This window comes from Elephas maximus, chromosome 11, assembly GCF_024166365.1.
Source record: "Elephas maximus indicus isolate mEleMax1 chromosome 11, mEleMax1 primary haplotype, whole genome shotgun sequence".
NCBI lineage: Eukaryota > Metazoa > Chordata > Mammalia > Proboscidea > Elephantidae > Elephas > Elephas maximus.
The window spans coordinates 106,269,318-106,286,165 of record NC_064829.1 but is presented as its reverse complement, the minus strand read 5'-3'; the positions used below and the strand labels follow the sequence as shown (position 1 = coordinate 106,286,165).

Here is a 16,848-nt window from a genome sequence, read left to right as displayed (position 1 = left end):
TCATAAATGTACGTGTGTTTACGTGCCTCCGTGAGGTAATTTTTAAGAGGATACTCACCCTTAGTGATTTTCTCTGCAAAGGAGTTTTTGTGTCAACTTTTCCGTTTTATAATTCCATAAAATATGTTCTAAATTTTCTGTGAACGTCATTATTCCCAAAACGGTGTATCATAGAAAATGAAAAAGTACTAATGTCCATCCTTAGACTCATAATATGATTGCTCTCTTCTATCACATGACATAAAATCACAGTGAATAGGACTCCAGATCAATTTTTAAAAAGCAAAAATTCTGTGGTTGTCAATAAGGAGAGGGAAATCCTGGAGAGAATAGCAAAATGGGTGTATGTTTATGTTGAGGCTCGGTCTATTTGGTTAAAGGGCTTATACTTGGGTATCTAGTGCTGCTGTAACAAGTAAAACAAGTGGCTGTTTTTAAAGAACAGAAATTTATTTCCTCATAGTTCTGGAGGCACAAGTTCCAAATTCAGGTTGTGGCTTTAGCGGGTTGTCCTTGTTGATTGTTCCATGAATTCTTTGGCATATATCTTCTTCCTTTATGTGTCTCTTTGTCTCTTCTGCTCTCTTAATAACTCAGAATGATTAGGTTTAGGACCTACAGTGGTATAACGTCATTAACAGTCATATTTACAGTTACAGGAAGCTATAACACTCAGCAAAGTATACCTATGAGGGTGTCTTAGGCAGGGTTCTCTAGAGGAGCAAAACCAGTGAAGCATGTATTTGTGTCTATATATGGGGAGATTTATCTCAAGAAGATCTCATGTGGTTATAGAGGCTTGGAAGTCCCAAGTCCATGGGCAAAGTGTCAAGTGTCAGGCAGGAGGCGTCTCCTGACTCACGTAACTGCAGGGGCTAAAGAACCTAGGATCTACAGGTTGCCTGCCAGGCTGCTGGCTCACAGCTGTGAAGGCTAATGAATCCAAGATCGGCAAGCTGTTGGCCCAAGTCCCAGAACTGGAGGACAGATGCTGACAGCCAAATGCAGGATCCAGAGCAGAGCAAAAGCCAGCAAGCATTGCCTGAAAGTCTGCTTATATTGGATGCAGGCCCCGTCCCCAAGTAAACTCCCTTTCCACTGACTGGATATTCGTCACAGATCCATCCCGTGATGGAGGTGATCACATTGTTACATGAAGGCTGCCAAACGACATTGTAACTACTCAACCACTGAGAATCGTGGACCAGCCAAGCTGACACAGAGACAGGTTTCCATAATTGATTGTCTGGATCATACTTTCACAGGATTCAAAGTACTTAATAAGGTCTATGCTGGTAATAAATACAGTGGCTAAAGTGCTGGACTGCTAACGGAAAGGTCGACAGTTTGAAACCCCCGGTGGTTCTGCAGGAGAAGGATAGCAGTCTGCTTCTGTAAGGAGTAAAAAAAAAACAAAACTTATTGCTGTGATTCCATTCTGACTCATAGCAACCCTCTAGGGAAGAGTAGGACTGCCCCATAGGTTTTCCAGGGATCAGCTGGTGGATCTGAACTGCTAACCTTTTTGGTTACCAGCCAAGCTCTTAACCACTGTGCCACCAGGACTCCTGGTAAGGATTACAGCCTAGGAAACCCTATGGGGCAGTTCTACTCTGTCCTATAGGGTAGCATGAGTCGGAATCGTCTCCATGACGGTGGTTTTTTGTTTGTTTTTAATGCTGTCCCAATATGCGTGATGTGTCAGGGGTTCCTAAGATCACACCCAGGATCTGAGATTTCACTAGGAGTACTCACGAGACGGTATATAGTTATATCCATGGCTATAATTAATTACAGTGAAAAGCTACAAAGTAAAATAAGTAAAGGGAAAAAGCATTTGGGGTGAAGTTGAAACCAGGCACAAACTTCCAAGCTTGGAACATGGATGACATTAAATTCTTTCATCATTCATATGTGGCAACATGTAAAATACCTACCAGGGAAGCACATTACAGATATAGTGCCCAAAGCTTTTATTGGGGTCTCGTCACATAGGCAGTCTCTGTTTAACATGTATTAAAATTTCAGACTCAAAAGAAGGAAAGAAGATATTCAGCATAAACCAATTTATTTGTACAAATAGTTTCAGTATATTGAAGATTCCTTGAAGAAGAAATCCTGTCTGGACAGTAGCTTCAGCTTATGCCAGAGAGTTCCAACTTGCCCTTGACCATGTGCCATATGGATTTTGAGCAAACTCCACAATCATGTAGGCCGGTTACTTGAAATAAATCTCTCAGTATATATCTGCTACTGATTTTTGGTCTCTGGTTGAACACTTAATGGATACAAATTTTGGTACTGGAAGTAGAGGAATAGGATCTTAAGGATAACTTTTCTGATTTTTTTTAATATTCATACATTTGCTGAATGTATGATATATTTATATAGGTAACATATCTATTAGTGAAAACACTGGTGGCATAGTGGTTAAAAGCTACAGCTGCTAACCAAAAGGCCAGCAGTTCAGATCCATCAGGTCCTTCTTGGAAACTCTGTGGGACAGTTCTGTTCCGTCCTATGGGGTCGCTATGAGTTGGAATCGACTCGACAGCAACGGGTTATCTGTTGGTGGAACCATAGGGTTATAGGGTAAGAATACGTTCCACTTTAGTAGATACTGCAAATAGTATTCCAAAATTTTTTTTGTACCAGTTTACTCTCCCACCAGTGGAGAAGGACATCATGCTTGGTAAAGTAGAGGGTCAGCAAAAATGAAGACCCTGAATGAGATGGATTGATACAGTGGCTGCAACAATGGGCTCAAGTGTAACAGTCATGAGGATGGTGCAGAACTGGACAGTGTTTTGTTCTGTTGTATATAGAGTCTATATGAGTTGGAACCGATTCAACCTAACAACGACCACGCCAGTGGTATGCGAATGTTGGCATATTTGTGAACTTTTTTTTTTCCCCAGCCTTTTTAATGTTAGCCTTTCTAGTTAGAATGTTGTGGTATTGGCTACTTTGACATCCTTCTAAACTCTTAGTCAAGCATTTTGCCTATTTTTCTGTTGGGTTGCCTGTCTTTTACTTACTGATTTGAGTATCATCTGCAAGTGAGTATTATATTTGGTACATATTTTAAAAATCACTTTTTGCCTTTTCACTCTACAAGTGGTATGTTTTGATGAACAGAGGTCCTTAACTTTAAAATAGTCAAATTTTTCAATTTTTTATTTCATAGTTCGTGGGTTTTTTTTGTTTAAGAATTTTTTCCTGCTCCAAGGTAACAACAAAGCTGTTCTTTATGCTTCTTTCCTAAAAGTATCATTGTTTCTAATTTTCAAATTTAAATCTGCAGCCCTTTTGGATTTTATATATTTGCGTTCTGTGAGGTAATGACTAATATTGTTTCCCCTGTGGATAGCCAGTTGATCCAGTACAATATAGAAAAGACCTCTTTCCCTTCTCTACCACAGTGTTTTCTTTTCACACATCAAGTTAAAGTGTCTGTTTTTATTGAGATTTTGATATATATTCCTTTGTCTATCCTTTAGAAAACTCTGCAATGTATCTATTACTTTAAATCTCCCATTCTTCTTTCAGATTATACTGGCTCTTAGCTCTTTGTTTTCCGCATAACTTTTATAACCACCTTATCAATATCTTGTGAAAAAACATGCTGGTATTTGTGATTGTTAAAATTGTGTGTCAACTTGGCTGGGCCATGATTCTTAGTGGTTTGGCAGTTATGATAAAGTTTGGCAGTCGTGTAATGATGTAATCACTTCCACGATGAGATATGGTATGTCATCACCTCTATGATGGAATATGCCTTGAGGAAGCCAATCAGTTGAAAGGAAGTTTCCTTGGGGGTGTGGCCTACATCCGATATAAGTGGACTTTCTGGCAAGGCTCATGGGCTTTTCCTCACTGAATTCTGCGGCTGGCTCCTGTTTCGTCTAACAGCTTACTTGCCATCTTGCCTGCTGATCTTTGGATTCATCGGTGCTTGAAGCCTGTGAGCCAGAGACCTGCCATCTGACTTGCTGACCTTGGATTCACCAATCCCTTCAGCTACGTGAATCAGGAGAAGCCTCCAACCTAACCCATGTTCCAGCCTCTACAACTGCGTGACCCATTTCCTTAACATAAATCTCTATATATTTATACACTTTACTGGTTTTGCTTCCCTAGAGAATCCAGCCTAAGACATTGGTACTGGGAGTGGTTCTAGAAAAACAAAATGATAAGAATGAGTTTTCTAAATTGGTTTTAAAGTCTGGTTAGTGTTAAAGATGTTGATGTCTCTGCTTCTGGTAGTAAAGAGGACACTTCTAATCCATGGCGTGAAGTGGCAATAGAAATATGTGAAATATCACCACCAATAGATCAGTTATTGGTGAAAGGTGAGGCTTTGGATGATCTTATGTTTGATACCTTCCTACAATTTTGTCATTATGAGAAGTGTAAGGAAGCTGGTTGGCTGGTCCTACTTTTGCTAGACAAACTGGTGAAGGAAAGAAGAGCTCAGGTATTCGGAGTTAAACAAGTGCCACATAAACGACATCGAAGTTTCCACTTGGGCATTGAAAGAAATCCTTATTGTATTAACAGAGCTGATATTGCCGAAAACCAAACCTGTGTCTTATCATAAGAATGTCTGAATTACAACACCAACTGAATTCCCAACCCCAAGTGGTGTCTGAAGTTAGAGTGAGGGCATTGATTGGGAAGAAATGGGATCCTGAAACTTGGGATGGGTACATACAGGCAGATAATCAGGAAGCTGGGGACACTGAGTTCCTAAGTTCCATTGAATCACCCCGGCCAACAGAAACACCCTTCCCACTCCCATCTGAAGAGATTACTCCATCTTTGCTAAACCACCCTCCCCAGTAAAACTTTTATTCCTTACACCCCCATCTGTTAAGATTAACCTGGCTATGACCAAAGAGCTTTTGTCTGTGTCATTGCTTGGGCATAGACTGAGGCAGATGCCTTACAAGATAATGCTGAATGTTCTCATAACACATCCCCACCATCTATTTTGGCTTCTAGACCTATAACTAGAATTAAGTCCCAGTGAGCCCCAAAAAGTGAGGTATGCTACACTCGAAAAGAACTGTCTGCCTTCTAATATGTACAAACAAAAACCTGGGGAATATGCGTGGGAACCGTTATTAAGGATGTGTGATAATGGTACAAGGAACATAAAGATGGATCAGTCTGGGCCACTAAGCACAGATTCTTCATTCAATGTTTCAGCTCAGAGGGTTAGGAAAGGATCTAATAGTTTACTTGGTTGGGTCACTGAAGCATGGATTATACGGTGGCCTACACTAAATCAAGTTGAAATACTAGACCTGCCTTGGTACACTGTAGAGGAAGGTATCCAAAGGTTTAGGGAAATTAGCATGTTAAGTGGTTTTATCAGGTTAGACCCACAGACCCACACATGGAATGGGTAGAGGACACACCTTTTACCACAACGGTGAAGAACAAATTTGTGAAGGGAGCCCAGCATCCTTGAAGACTGCTGTGATTGCTATTTTATGTCAGCCAGATTTGACAGTGGGAACTGCCCTAACTGAATTAAAACACTAACCACAATGGATCTGATTGGACCCCATGTGGTAGGGACCAGGTGGCAGCGCTAAATTGACAGAAAGACGAGGTGGGCATGGTTACAGTAATGGACAGCAGAATCAAAGCAGTAATCAAAATAATCTGACTCGCATGGACTTTGGGCGTTAGCTACCCATTCACGGTGTCCTCAGAAGTGAAACAGACAGGAAATCTACTAAATATTGATCTGTACAGGTGGATGAATTCTAGTGCTAGTGAATGGCAGTCTAACTTGGATCCCCAGAACAGAGTCACAGCCCCTCAGTCATTTGACAGACTTGAGTGAGTTTTAAGATCTACAGCCTCTTGAATGAAGGGGAGACCTTGTCTTCTTGAGAAAGGACTCCAATACACTGCCAAAAATTTGTACTGTTAATCTTTCTCCTAGCCTTCCCCAAAGGGAGCTATGGCCTTTTATGAAAGTTCACTGGGGAAAAGTAAACATTCAGACTTTTCGGGGATCACTGGATATGGGCTCTAAGCTGAAACTAATTCCAGGAGACCCAAAACATCACTGTGGACCAACAGTCAGAGTGGGGGCATATGGAGGTCAGGTTATTAATGGAGTCTTAGCTCATGTCTGTCTCACAGTAGGTGAAGTGAGTCCCTGAACCCATCCTGTGGTGTGATTTCCCCAGTTCCAGAATGCATAATTGGAATAGATACACTCAACAACTGGCAGGATGCCCACATTAAATTCCTGACAATTGCAGTAAGGGCTATTATGGTAGGAAAAGCCAAGTGGAAGCCATTAGGACTGCCCCTACCTATGAAAATAGTAAACCAAAAACAATACTGCATTCCTGGAGGAAGTGCAGAGATTGCTGTTACCATCTAGGATTTGAAGGATGCAGTGGTGATGATTCCCACCATGTCCTCATTCAACTCGACTATTTGGCCTCTGCAAAAAACAGATGGGTCTTGGAGAATGACAGTGGATTATGGAAAACTTAACCTGGTGGTGACTCAAATTGCTGCTGCTGTTGCAGATGTAGTTTTATTGCTTGAGCAAATTAATACGTCTCCTGGTATGTGGTATGCAGCTACTGATCTGGCTAATGCCTTTTTCTCCAAGCCTGTTTTGAAGGACAATCAAAAGCAGTTTGCCTTCAGCTGGCAAGGCCAGCAATACACCTTCAGATGTCTACCTCAGGGCTTCATCAACTCTCCAGCTGTATATCATAATTTAGTTCACTGGGATGTTGATCGCCTTTCCCTTTCACAAGACATCACACTGGTCCATTACGTTGATAACGTTATGCTGATTAGACCTGGTAAGGAGGGGTTTTCAGTGACTTTGGGCTTATTGGTAAACATTTGTATGCTAAAAAAAAAAAAAAAAAAAAAACCCAGTGCTAGAGGGTGGGAAATTAATTCCACAAAAATTCAGACGCCTTCCACATCAGTGAAATTTCTAGGTGCCCAGTGGTGTGGGGTATGTTGAGGTATTCCTTCTAAAGTGAAGGATAAGTTATTGCATCTGGCTCCTCCCACAACTAGAGGAGACACAATGCCTAGGGGGTCTGTTTGGATTTTGTAGGCAATATAGTCTTCATTTGGGTGTGCTACTCTGGCCTGTTTATCAATTGGCTCAAAAAACTGTTGGTTTTGAGTGGGCACCAGAACAACAGAAGGTTCTGTAATAGGTTCAGACTGCTGTACAAGCTGATCTACCCCTTGAGCCGTATGATTTGGCTGATCCAATGGTGAATGAAGTGTCAGTGGCAGATAGAGATGCTGTTTGGAGTCTTTGGCAGGCCCCTATTGGTGAATCACAGTGGAGACCCCTGGGATTTTGGAGCAAAGCCCTGCCATCCTTTCCAGTTAACTACTGTCCTTTTGAGAAACAGCTTTTGGCTTTTTACTGGGCCTCAGTAGAAACGCTGGTGGCATAGGGGTTAAGTGCTATGGCTTCTAACCAAAGGGTCGGCAGTTCGAATCCACCAGGCACTTCTTGGAAACTCTATGGGACAGTTCTGCTCTTCTATAGGGCTGCTATGAGTTAGAATTGACTTGACAGCACTGGGTAGGGTAGTAGAGACTGAATGCTTAACCATGGGCCACCAAGTCACCTTGCAACCTGAGACGCCCATCATGAACTGGGTGTTGTCTGACCCAAAGAGTCATAAAGTTGGACGTGCACAGCAGAACTCCATTGTTAAATGGAAGTGGTATATACGCGATCAGGCCCTAGCAGGACCTGAAGGCACAGGTAAGTTGCATGAGGAAGTGGCCCAAATACCCATGGTCTCCACTCCTGTTACGTTATCTTCCATTTCCCAGTCTGCACCTGTGGCCTCATGGGGAGTTCTTATGATCGGTTGACCAAAGAAGAGAAAACTCGTATCTGGTTTACAGACGGTTCTGAACAATATGCAGGTACCACTCAAAAGTGGAGATCTGTAGCCCTACAGCCCCTTTCTGGGACCTTGCTGAAGGACAGTGGTGAAGGGAAATCCTCCCACTGAGCAGACCTTCAAGCAGTGCACCTGGTTGTTCACTTTGCTTGGAAGGAGAAATGGCCAGATGTGCGATTGTATACTGATTCATGGACTGTGGCCAATGGTTTGCCTGGATAGTCAGGGACTTGGAAGGAACATGATTGGAAAATTGGAGACAAAGGTATGGGGAAGAAGTATGTGGATAGACCTCCCTGAATGGTCCAAAGAAATGAAGATATTTGTGTCTCATGTGCATGCTCACTAAAGGGTTACCTCAGCAGAGGAGGATTTTAACAACGAAGTGTATAGGATGACATGTTTTGTGAAAGCCAGTCATGCATTTTCCCCAGCCACTCCCATCATTGCCCAATGGGCTCATGAACAAAGTGGCCATGGTGGCAGGGATGGAGGTTATGCATAGGCTTCACTCACCAAGGCTTCCTTGGCTACAGCCACTGCTGGGTGTCCAATCTGCCATCAGCAGAGACCAACACTGAGTCTCCAATATGGCATCATTTCTCAAAGTGATCAGCCAGCAACCTGGAGGCAGGTAGATTACATTGGACTACTTCCATCATGGAAAGGGCAACTGTTCTTATTGGAATGGACAGTTACTCTGGATACGCATTTGTCTTCCCAGCACACGATACTTCTGCCAAAACTACCATCTGTGGACTTACAGAATGCCTTATCCATTGTCATGGTATCCCACACAGCATTGCCTCAGATCAAGGGACTCACTTCACAACAAATGAAGTGCGGCAATGAGCCCATGCTCATGGAATTCACTGGTCTTAACCTTGTTTCCCATCATGCTGAAACACTTGGCTTGATAGAATGATGGATGGCCTTCTAAAGATACAATTACAGTGCCAGCTAGGTGGTGATCCCTTGCAGGGTTTGGCAGTATTCTCCAGGAGGCTGTATATGCTCTAAAACAGGGTCCAATTATGGTGCTGTTTCTTCCATAGCCAGGATTCATGGGTTGAGGCATTGAGGGGTGGAAATGCGAGTGGCACCACTCTCTATTACCCCTTGTAACCCACTCGCAAAATTTTTGCTTCCAGTCCCAGTGACCTTATGCTCTGTGGGTTTGGAATTCTTAGTTCCAAATTGAAGAATCATCCCACCAGGAGACACAACAATGATTCCATTGAACTGGAAGTTAAGTATGTCACTCCACCGCTTTGGGCTCCTCATACCTCTGGATCAATAGGCAAAGAAGGGAGTTACTGTATTGGCTGGTTATCAAGAGGAAATTCAATTGATATTACATAATGAAAGTAAAGAAGAGTATGTCTGGAGTATAGGAGATGCCTTAGGACATCTCTTAGTACTACCATTCCCTGTTATTAAAGTCAATGGAAAAATACAGCTGCCCAATTCTGACATGACTACTAATGGCCCAGACCCTTCAGGAATGAAGATTTGGGTCATGCCAACAGGCAAAGAACCGTGGCAGTTCGAATCCACCAGGCACTCCTTGGAAACTCTATGGGGCAGTTCTACTCTGTCCTGTAGGGTCACTATAAGGTCAGAATCGACTCAACGACAATGGAGTTTTATATATATATATATATATATACTGCAGCCCTGGTGGCTCAGGGGTTAAGAGCTATACTTAATAACCATAAAGTTCAGCAGTTTGAACTTACCAGCTGCTCTTTAGAAACCCTATGTGGCAGTTATACTCTGTCCTCTAGGGTCACTATGAATTGGAATCGACTCGAGGGCAACGGGTTTATATATATATTTATACGCTTTCCTGGTTTTGCCTCTCTAGAGAACCCAGCCTAAGAATTTCCTTTAATCACTTGAGAACTATTTTTAGTTTTAGTATGTGCCTCCACCTTGATGAAAAAAAATTCTTTTGGTAAGAGTAAAACCAAACCCACTGTTGTTGAGTTGATTCCGACTAAATATTTTTGAAGATCCACATTTTACCTAAAAAAAATTGATTCAGCACCACCTCATACAATACCCTGTAGAAACAGTAACTTGCAGCACACACCCATTTCTTCCATTTCAAACAGTTATACAGGTCCCCAACTGCTGGCAGCACCTACTGTCAGGTGTACATAACTTACTGTCTTAGTCATCTAGTGCTGCTATAACAGAAATACCACAAATGGATGGCTCTTTAGGGCCATCAATCATCTGGTGATTCCTCAATTTCTGGTAGTTCCAAATCCTCGTCTTTTGTTGTCTCAAATACCTCGAGGCTAAGGTCTTTACTGTAGTGTCCCTATGTAGTGCTTTCTTTAGTAACCCAGACCACACTGGGAAGCCAATATTGATTGGCCTTCACTTTGGACGGACTCTAATACACCTGGCCCATCATGCCTCAGGGCTTTACTGAATCTCCCAGCTATTTCTCTGAAGTCTTAAAAGCTGATTTAGAGGACCTAGTGTTTCCACATAATTCTATCCTCATTTTCAATGTGTTGATGATTTCTTACTTAGTTCCAGAAATCCCTCAGAATGAGAAGATTCCATGTATCTGCTTAATTCTTTGGCCAAAGAAAAATTTATTCTCATCACAGTCTAGCAGGTTACAAGTCCCAATGCAGGCTGTCAGCTCCCGGGGATGGCTTTCTGTCTTTGTCAGCTCTGGAGGAAGGTCCTTGTCCTCAATCTTCCCCTGGTCAAGGAGCTCCTCAGGTGCAGGGACCCCATGTCCAAAGGATATGTTCTGCTTCTGGTGCTGCTTTCTGTGTGGTATGAGGCCCCCAACTTTCTGCTTGCTTCCTTTTCCTTTTATCTTTTGAGAGATAAAATGTGGTGTAGGCCGCATCCCAGGGAAACCCCCTTTACATTGGATCAGGGAGGTGACCTGAGTAAGGGTAGTGTTACAATCCCACCCTACTCCTTTTAACAAAATTGCAACCACATAATGAAGGACAACCACAGAACATTGAGAATCATGGCCTAACCAAGTTGATACACACCTTTTGGGGGGAACACAATTCAATCCATGACACCAATAAACCTGAGACACAGAAAATGTAGGTGGTACATATATGTATGGCTATTCATGAATAAATGAGTCCATCAGATGTGGGATGAGCACATTAAAAATCATTTCCCATAACAATAGCAGCAGTGGCTTCAATCAGTTTGGTACTAGGTGCAACTACTCTCAAGCCAGGTGGATAGTCTTGCTGTAGGATCTAAGTGGAGGTTATAATAGCAAATAGGTCTCTGGTGATGTCTATGTAATTGAGTAAGTACTCCTAAGGCATTTCTATTCGTTTCATGAATAGATAATGAAAAGTGTCTTAGCTAGGTAGTCTTAAAGCCAGGGATTGGTTAGAGTCCTCAAGTTCACAGAAACATTCTGTTTGCTCAGGAGTTCATCATAGAGTTTGGAACCTAGGCCTAAAAAACCTCTAAGCTTTTTAATTTTTTTTTTTTTTTTTGTATTTGGCAAGAGATGGCTACAGATGTTTAGAAGTCTTTGTGGATCTAACTGGATCTCCCGTGAAGTTAGAATATGCCCTAAATGTTTAACTTGGATTTTAACAAATTGAAATTTATCTTTAGAGGCTTTCCGCCCTCTTGTGGCCAAACAATTAAGCAGATGCATAGGATCTTCTCATTCTGAGGGATTCCTGGAACTAAGTAGGAAATCATTGCTCTCTCCGTTGTGAAGAATGTGTCCTGAACACTACTTGTAGCCCCGCCAAGGTCACACCAGAGGATTGGGCCTGTGGGGTGCTGGTTCCCACTGAGTCAGGTCCGGCAACTCCTCACTGCTTCTGAACTCTCTCCCCCTCCCCCTGCCACTCAGTCCAATTTCTTAACTTTGCCTTTGATCTTCAGGGCTCTTAGCTTGTCATATATATAATTGATTCACTTGTTTTTGGGGGTCTTTGTTGTAAGAGGGACTGCCAGGAGCATCTGACTACTCTGCCATCTTGGCCCCACCTCTGCAAATGGCATTTCAGAGAGACCAGGGTCCTTCCTGGGAGACAGAGAATTGTTGTTAGGTGGTATTGTTGTTAGGTGCTCTTGTATCAGTTCTAACTCATAGCTACCCTGTGTACAACAGAATGAAACACTGCCATGTGCTGCGCTATATTTACAACTGTTGCTATGTTTGAGCCCATGTTTGCAGGCACTGTGTCAATCCATCTCATTGAGGCTCTTCCTCTTTTTTGCTGAACCTCTATTTACCAAGCATGAAGTCCTTCTCCAGAGACTTTTCTCTCCTAATAGCATGCCCAAAGTACAGAAGATAAAGTCTCGACATCCTCCCTTCTAAAGAACATTCTGGCTGTACTTCTTTTGAGACAGATTTGTGAGACAGATTTGTTTATTCTTCTTGCGTGCATTGTTTGTTCAATATTCTTTGCCAATTCCATAATTCAAATGCATCAATTCTTCTTCAGACGTCCTTATTTATTGTGCAGAAAGAGAGTAGGGTCCAGAGAAAGGAGGAGCAGTGGGGTCAGAAAGTGTGGACTCATGTATTGTCTTGTGTGTTTCCTCCTTAAGACACTTATTAATCTTGGTTAATTTGGATAAATTTGGATATTGTGTCTTGTAAAGAAGCCAATTTGAATACTAAGAGTTTTAGAAACTCCTAAATTCCAATTGAAATAAGCATCTGAAGCCGTTTGCTTGGGTCTGGAGTTCTGTGGGAAACCCTAGTGGTGTAGTGGTTAAGTGCTACAGCTGCTAACCTAGAGGTTGCCAGTTCAAATCCACCAGGCGCTCCTTGGAAACTGTATCGGGCAGTTCTACTCAGCCCTATAGGGTTGCTATGAGTCGGTATTGACTCGACGGCAGTGGGTTTGGTTTTTTTTTTTTCATATAGTTCTGTGATTTAGATCTCAGGTATACCAATTTTGCCAATTCATTTGAACCCAAAAGTGGCCACTGGTCAGACCAACTGTCTTTGGTCATGCCATAGCTCTAAATGCAAACATAACTGAAGACTGTAAGTCTTGGGTATGTAACATGCAGGATATCTGCTCGGCTCATATTCAGCAGAACCCATGACCATGCAAAAGACAGAGGCAAATATCTGCAGACACAAACTAAAATCTGAATAAAATGGAGCTGAACTGCAATATAATGAGATGCAGCTTGAGATCCGAGAGGACTCACTAAATGGCTGCCAAGGCTCCTGTGCAGTGGAGAGCTGCCAGAAGGGATCAGTGGGATCCTTCACTTGTGTCAGGCAAGGATTTCGGGGCTGCAGGCTGGTTGTTTAGGTCCCGCTTCTGACACCAAGTAATTGTTGGAAACAAAACAGAGTTCCTGTCAAATAAGAGCTTTATTAAGATTCAAAGATTTGCAAATCAGGAAGCACCAAAATAAAAGTTTAAAATGGCATTCTAAAGAGGGAGCATAAGTGCATGTCTTTTACACACAACTTTGCACAGAATTCGAAAAAGTGTAAGGGCTACATCTGATTGGTTGACATTCAACATGCTCTTGAAAGACTCATTTCTCAAGAATTTCTGTTGGCTGGGGTACTCAGCATTAGCCACATTTTCCTGCATTCTGGAGCTGGTTCCTTCTGTTTTCTGCAGCATTCTTGGTTGTCCACCTCAGAATGTTGCAGAACAAGTTATATGGTCAAGAATGTGGTCATGGGTCATGTACTCTAAAAAGCTGAAGCAGGCGCCTAGGACAAAATGGAGTCCAATTCAGACCTGTGTCAACCACTTTAGATATGTCAAGTACCTCAGTTTTAGAGTGCTCTTTCATAGGAATTTATATGAATTAACATACTGAGCCACATGGCAGCTGAGTGAAGTGGTACTGCTCTTTTCCTTATTCTAATGATGAGGTGACATAGGATGCATAAATTATTTGCCCCTTGTCATTAGCTTTTAGGAGGCAGAGTTAATATTACATATATATGGAAACCCTGATGGCTTAGTGGTTAAGACCGACAGCTGCTAACCAAAAAAAGGTCAGCATTTCGAATCCACCAGGTGCTCCTTGGAAATGTAGGGGGAAGTTCTACTCTGTACTATAGGGTCACTATAAGTCAGAATTAACTCGAGGGCAACTGGCTTGGTTTTTGGTTATATATATGTATATATATATAAATATATACACACACATAGATACACACACATATATATAACAGAAATTGAGGAGGGAAAAGCAAATTCCAATAGAAAAGTGAGAAAGAATTTGAAGTGAAAATTCACACAAAATGTAAACATGACCCTTGAAAATATGTTCCACGTTACTCAAAAGAAATGCAAATTAAAGCTGCATTGAAGTACTTTCTCTCTGTTATATTGGGAAAACTTAAAAAGTTTAATATCACATTACATTGCAAAAATTGGGCAAAAATCTACTCTCATACATTGCCAGCAGGAATGGAAATTGATACAACCAGTATGGAGGGAAATTTGAAAATATGCAACAGAAGTACTTATATATATATAAAATTTGAATCTGCAAAACTAATTTTATGAGTTTATCTTTAAGATACATCTTCAACAGGCAGAAAATGTAGCTGGACAAGGTTATTTATTTCAGCATAATTTGTAATGGGAAAATATTGGAAACAACCTCAATGCCCATCGACAGCTGCAATGTTACATAAACCACGCAATGGAGTTTTTGCAGTTGTACAGAGAATGTACTAATAGGGAGTGATTTGGGAAGCAAAAAGGAAAAATAAGAAAATGTACACATATTGCTTATTTTCTGTAGAAAGAACTATGGGAATAATAAACCAGAAGATAATGAAATTGTGTACAGGGGTTAGGTTAAACGGGAAGTATGTGCTGCATGATTGAGAAAAGGAGTGGAAGGAATGGAGAGAGTGGGGCTTCTTAGAGTATAACTTTTTGTGTAGTTTTGATGTTGGGAATGTGACTAATTTACATACTCAAAAATGTACAATGAAGAATGGTGATAAAACAATGAAGTTAAAATCATGGTAGCAAATTAACCTAAATGTGTTTCAAATGAATAAAGTAACCATCCTTAAGGGGGAAGTAAGAACAAATTTAAGGGCCTTTTACTCAGAATCTTGAATATATATCCTCAGTCTAAAAACAAAAAGACAAAACACTGAACTCTAGTTAATTGAGTAGTTTTTCACAGTGGTATGAGCTAGAAATTCTGAAACTGCATTATGTGTATTTTATGATTTAACAATGAATAAATATATGTTGGATAATGGAATTACAAACATAGAAAGGAGTATACTGGTTTGAATTTTGGTGTATCAGTATGAAAGCTATAGAACTACAGACGTATGTGTGGGTGTGTATCTGTGTATGTGGTTGTGTGCATAGACATATACATGTGTATATGTATACACATGCATATATTTGGTAATTATGATAGCTAAAAACCAAACCAAACCCGTTGCCATTGAGCCAATTCTGACTCATAGTGACCCTATAGGACAGAGTAGAACTGCCCCATAGTGTTTCCAAAGAGCACCTGGTGGATTCAAACTGCCGAACTTTGGGTTAACAGCTGTAGCTCTAAACCATTATGCCACCAGTGTTTCCCTATGATAGCTAAAGAAAAAAAAAAAAATGATAGCTAAGAGGGTCTAAATCAAAGACACCTCAGTAGCAATGATCACACCTAGCACCTTGTTCTTATCGCTAACTACATTCTCCATTAGTAGGAACCATGGCTCCTAGAAGGTATGGCAGATCTCAGGGCTGAGGCAGGGCAAGTACACAGCAATCTCAGAACAGAGAGTATCAGAATGTAAGTACTGAAAGAGCTCAAAGAATGATGAACACAAGTCTGAAGGGCAGAGAGCCTTTTGAATAGGACATCACTGGCCAAATCTAAAGCAATTTGATTATTAAGTAAATAATATTAGTAGTACATGTGAATCCTTTAAATAAGAATTCACAAATCCACACTGGTACAAAGAAATGAGATGTGGAAAGCCCTTTGTTACAAAAGAATGCCAACCAATACACATGGGAGGAGTGAGTTGGAAAATCACCAGTTTTGTAAACTTAATAGTATTAATTAATTTAGGTTAGAAATTTTAATAAATGTTAAGACAAATAGGTGAAAATTTGATGAAAAATGTCAACCTCTTCTGAAAGGATCTCTCCACAAAATGATTTTTACACAAATAATGAACACCTTCTATTTGTTTGCCAACCGTTCCCTCCCCCTGCGAGGTGTTTTCTTAAGCATGCTATGCCGATTTTTTTTATAGCAACACGTACAAAAAAAAAAAAAAAAAGGCATAGTGGGCTTACAAAAATACCTCACGGTGGAAGGTAGTGGTTGGCAAACAAATGTAGAAGGTGCTCGTTATTTGCATAAGTATGGTATTCATTGAAAGGGGAAAAATAGGAATTTTGTCATACTATGGGGGCTTGTGTGTTGCTGTGATGCTGGAAGCTATGCCACCGGTATTCAGATACCAGCAGGGTCACCCATGGAGGACAGGTTTCAGCTGAGCTTCCAGACTAAGACTAGGAAGACAGACCCGGCGGTATACTTCTGAAAAGCATTAGCCAGTGAAAACCTTACGAATAGCAGTGAAACGTTGTCTGATATAGTGCTGCAAGATGAGCCCCCCAGGTTGGAAGGCACTCAAAACATGACTAGGGAAGAGCTGCCTCCTCAAAGTAGAGTCGACCCTAATGACATGGATGGAGTAAAGCTTCTGGGACCTTCATTTGCTGATGTGGCACGACTCAAAATGAGAAGAAACAGCTGCAAACATCCATTAATAATCGGAACCTGGAATGTACGAAGTATGAATCTAGGAAATTGGAAGTCATCAAAAATGAAATGGAATGCATAAACATCGATATCCTAGGCATTATTGAGCTGTAATGGACTGGTATTGGCCATTTTGAATTGGACAATC

At 41.3% G+C, this 16,848-nt stretch overlaps 1 protein-coding gene across 5 annotated transcripts in view; it reads left to right on the top strand.

Moving 5' to 3' along the window:
* Positions 1 to 16,848, top strand: part of LOC126085091 (zinc finger protein 234-like) — an 80,012-nt gene that overhangs the window by 27,245 nt on the left and 35,919 nt on the right. The window lies entirely within an intron of this gene.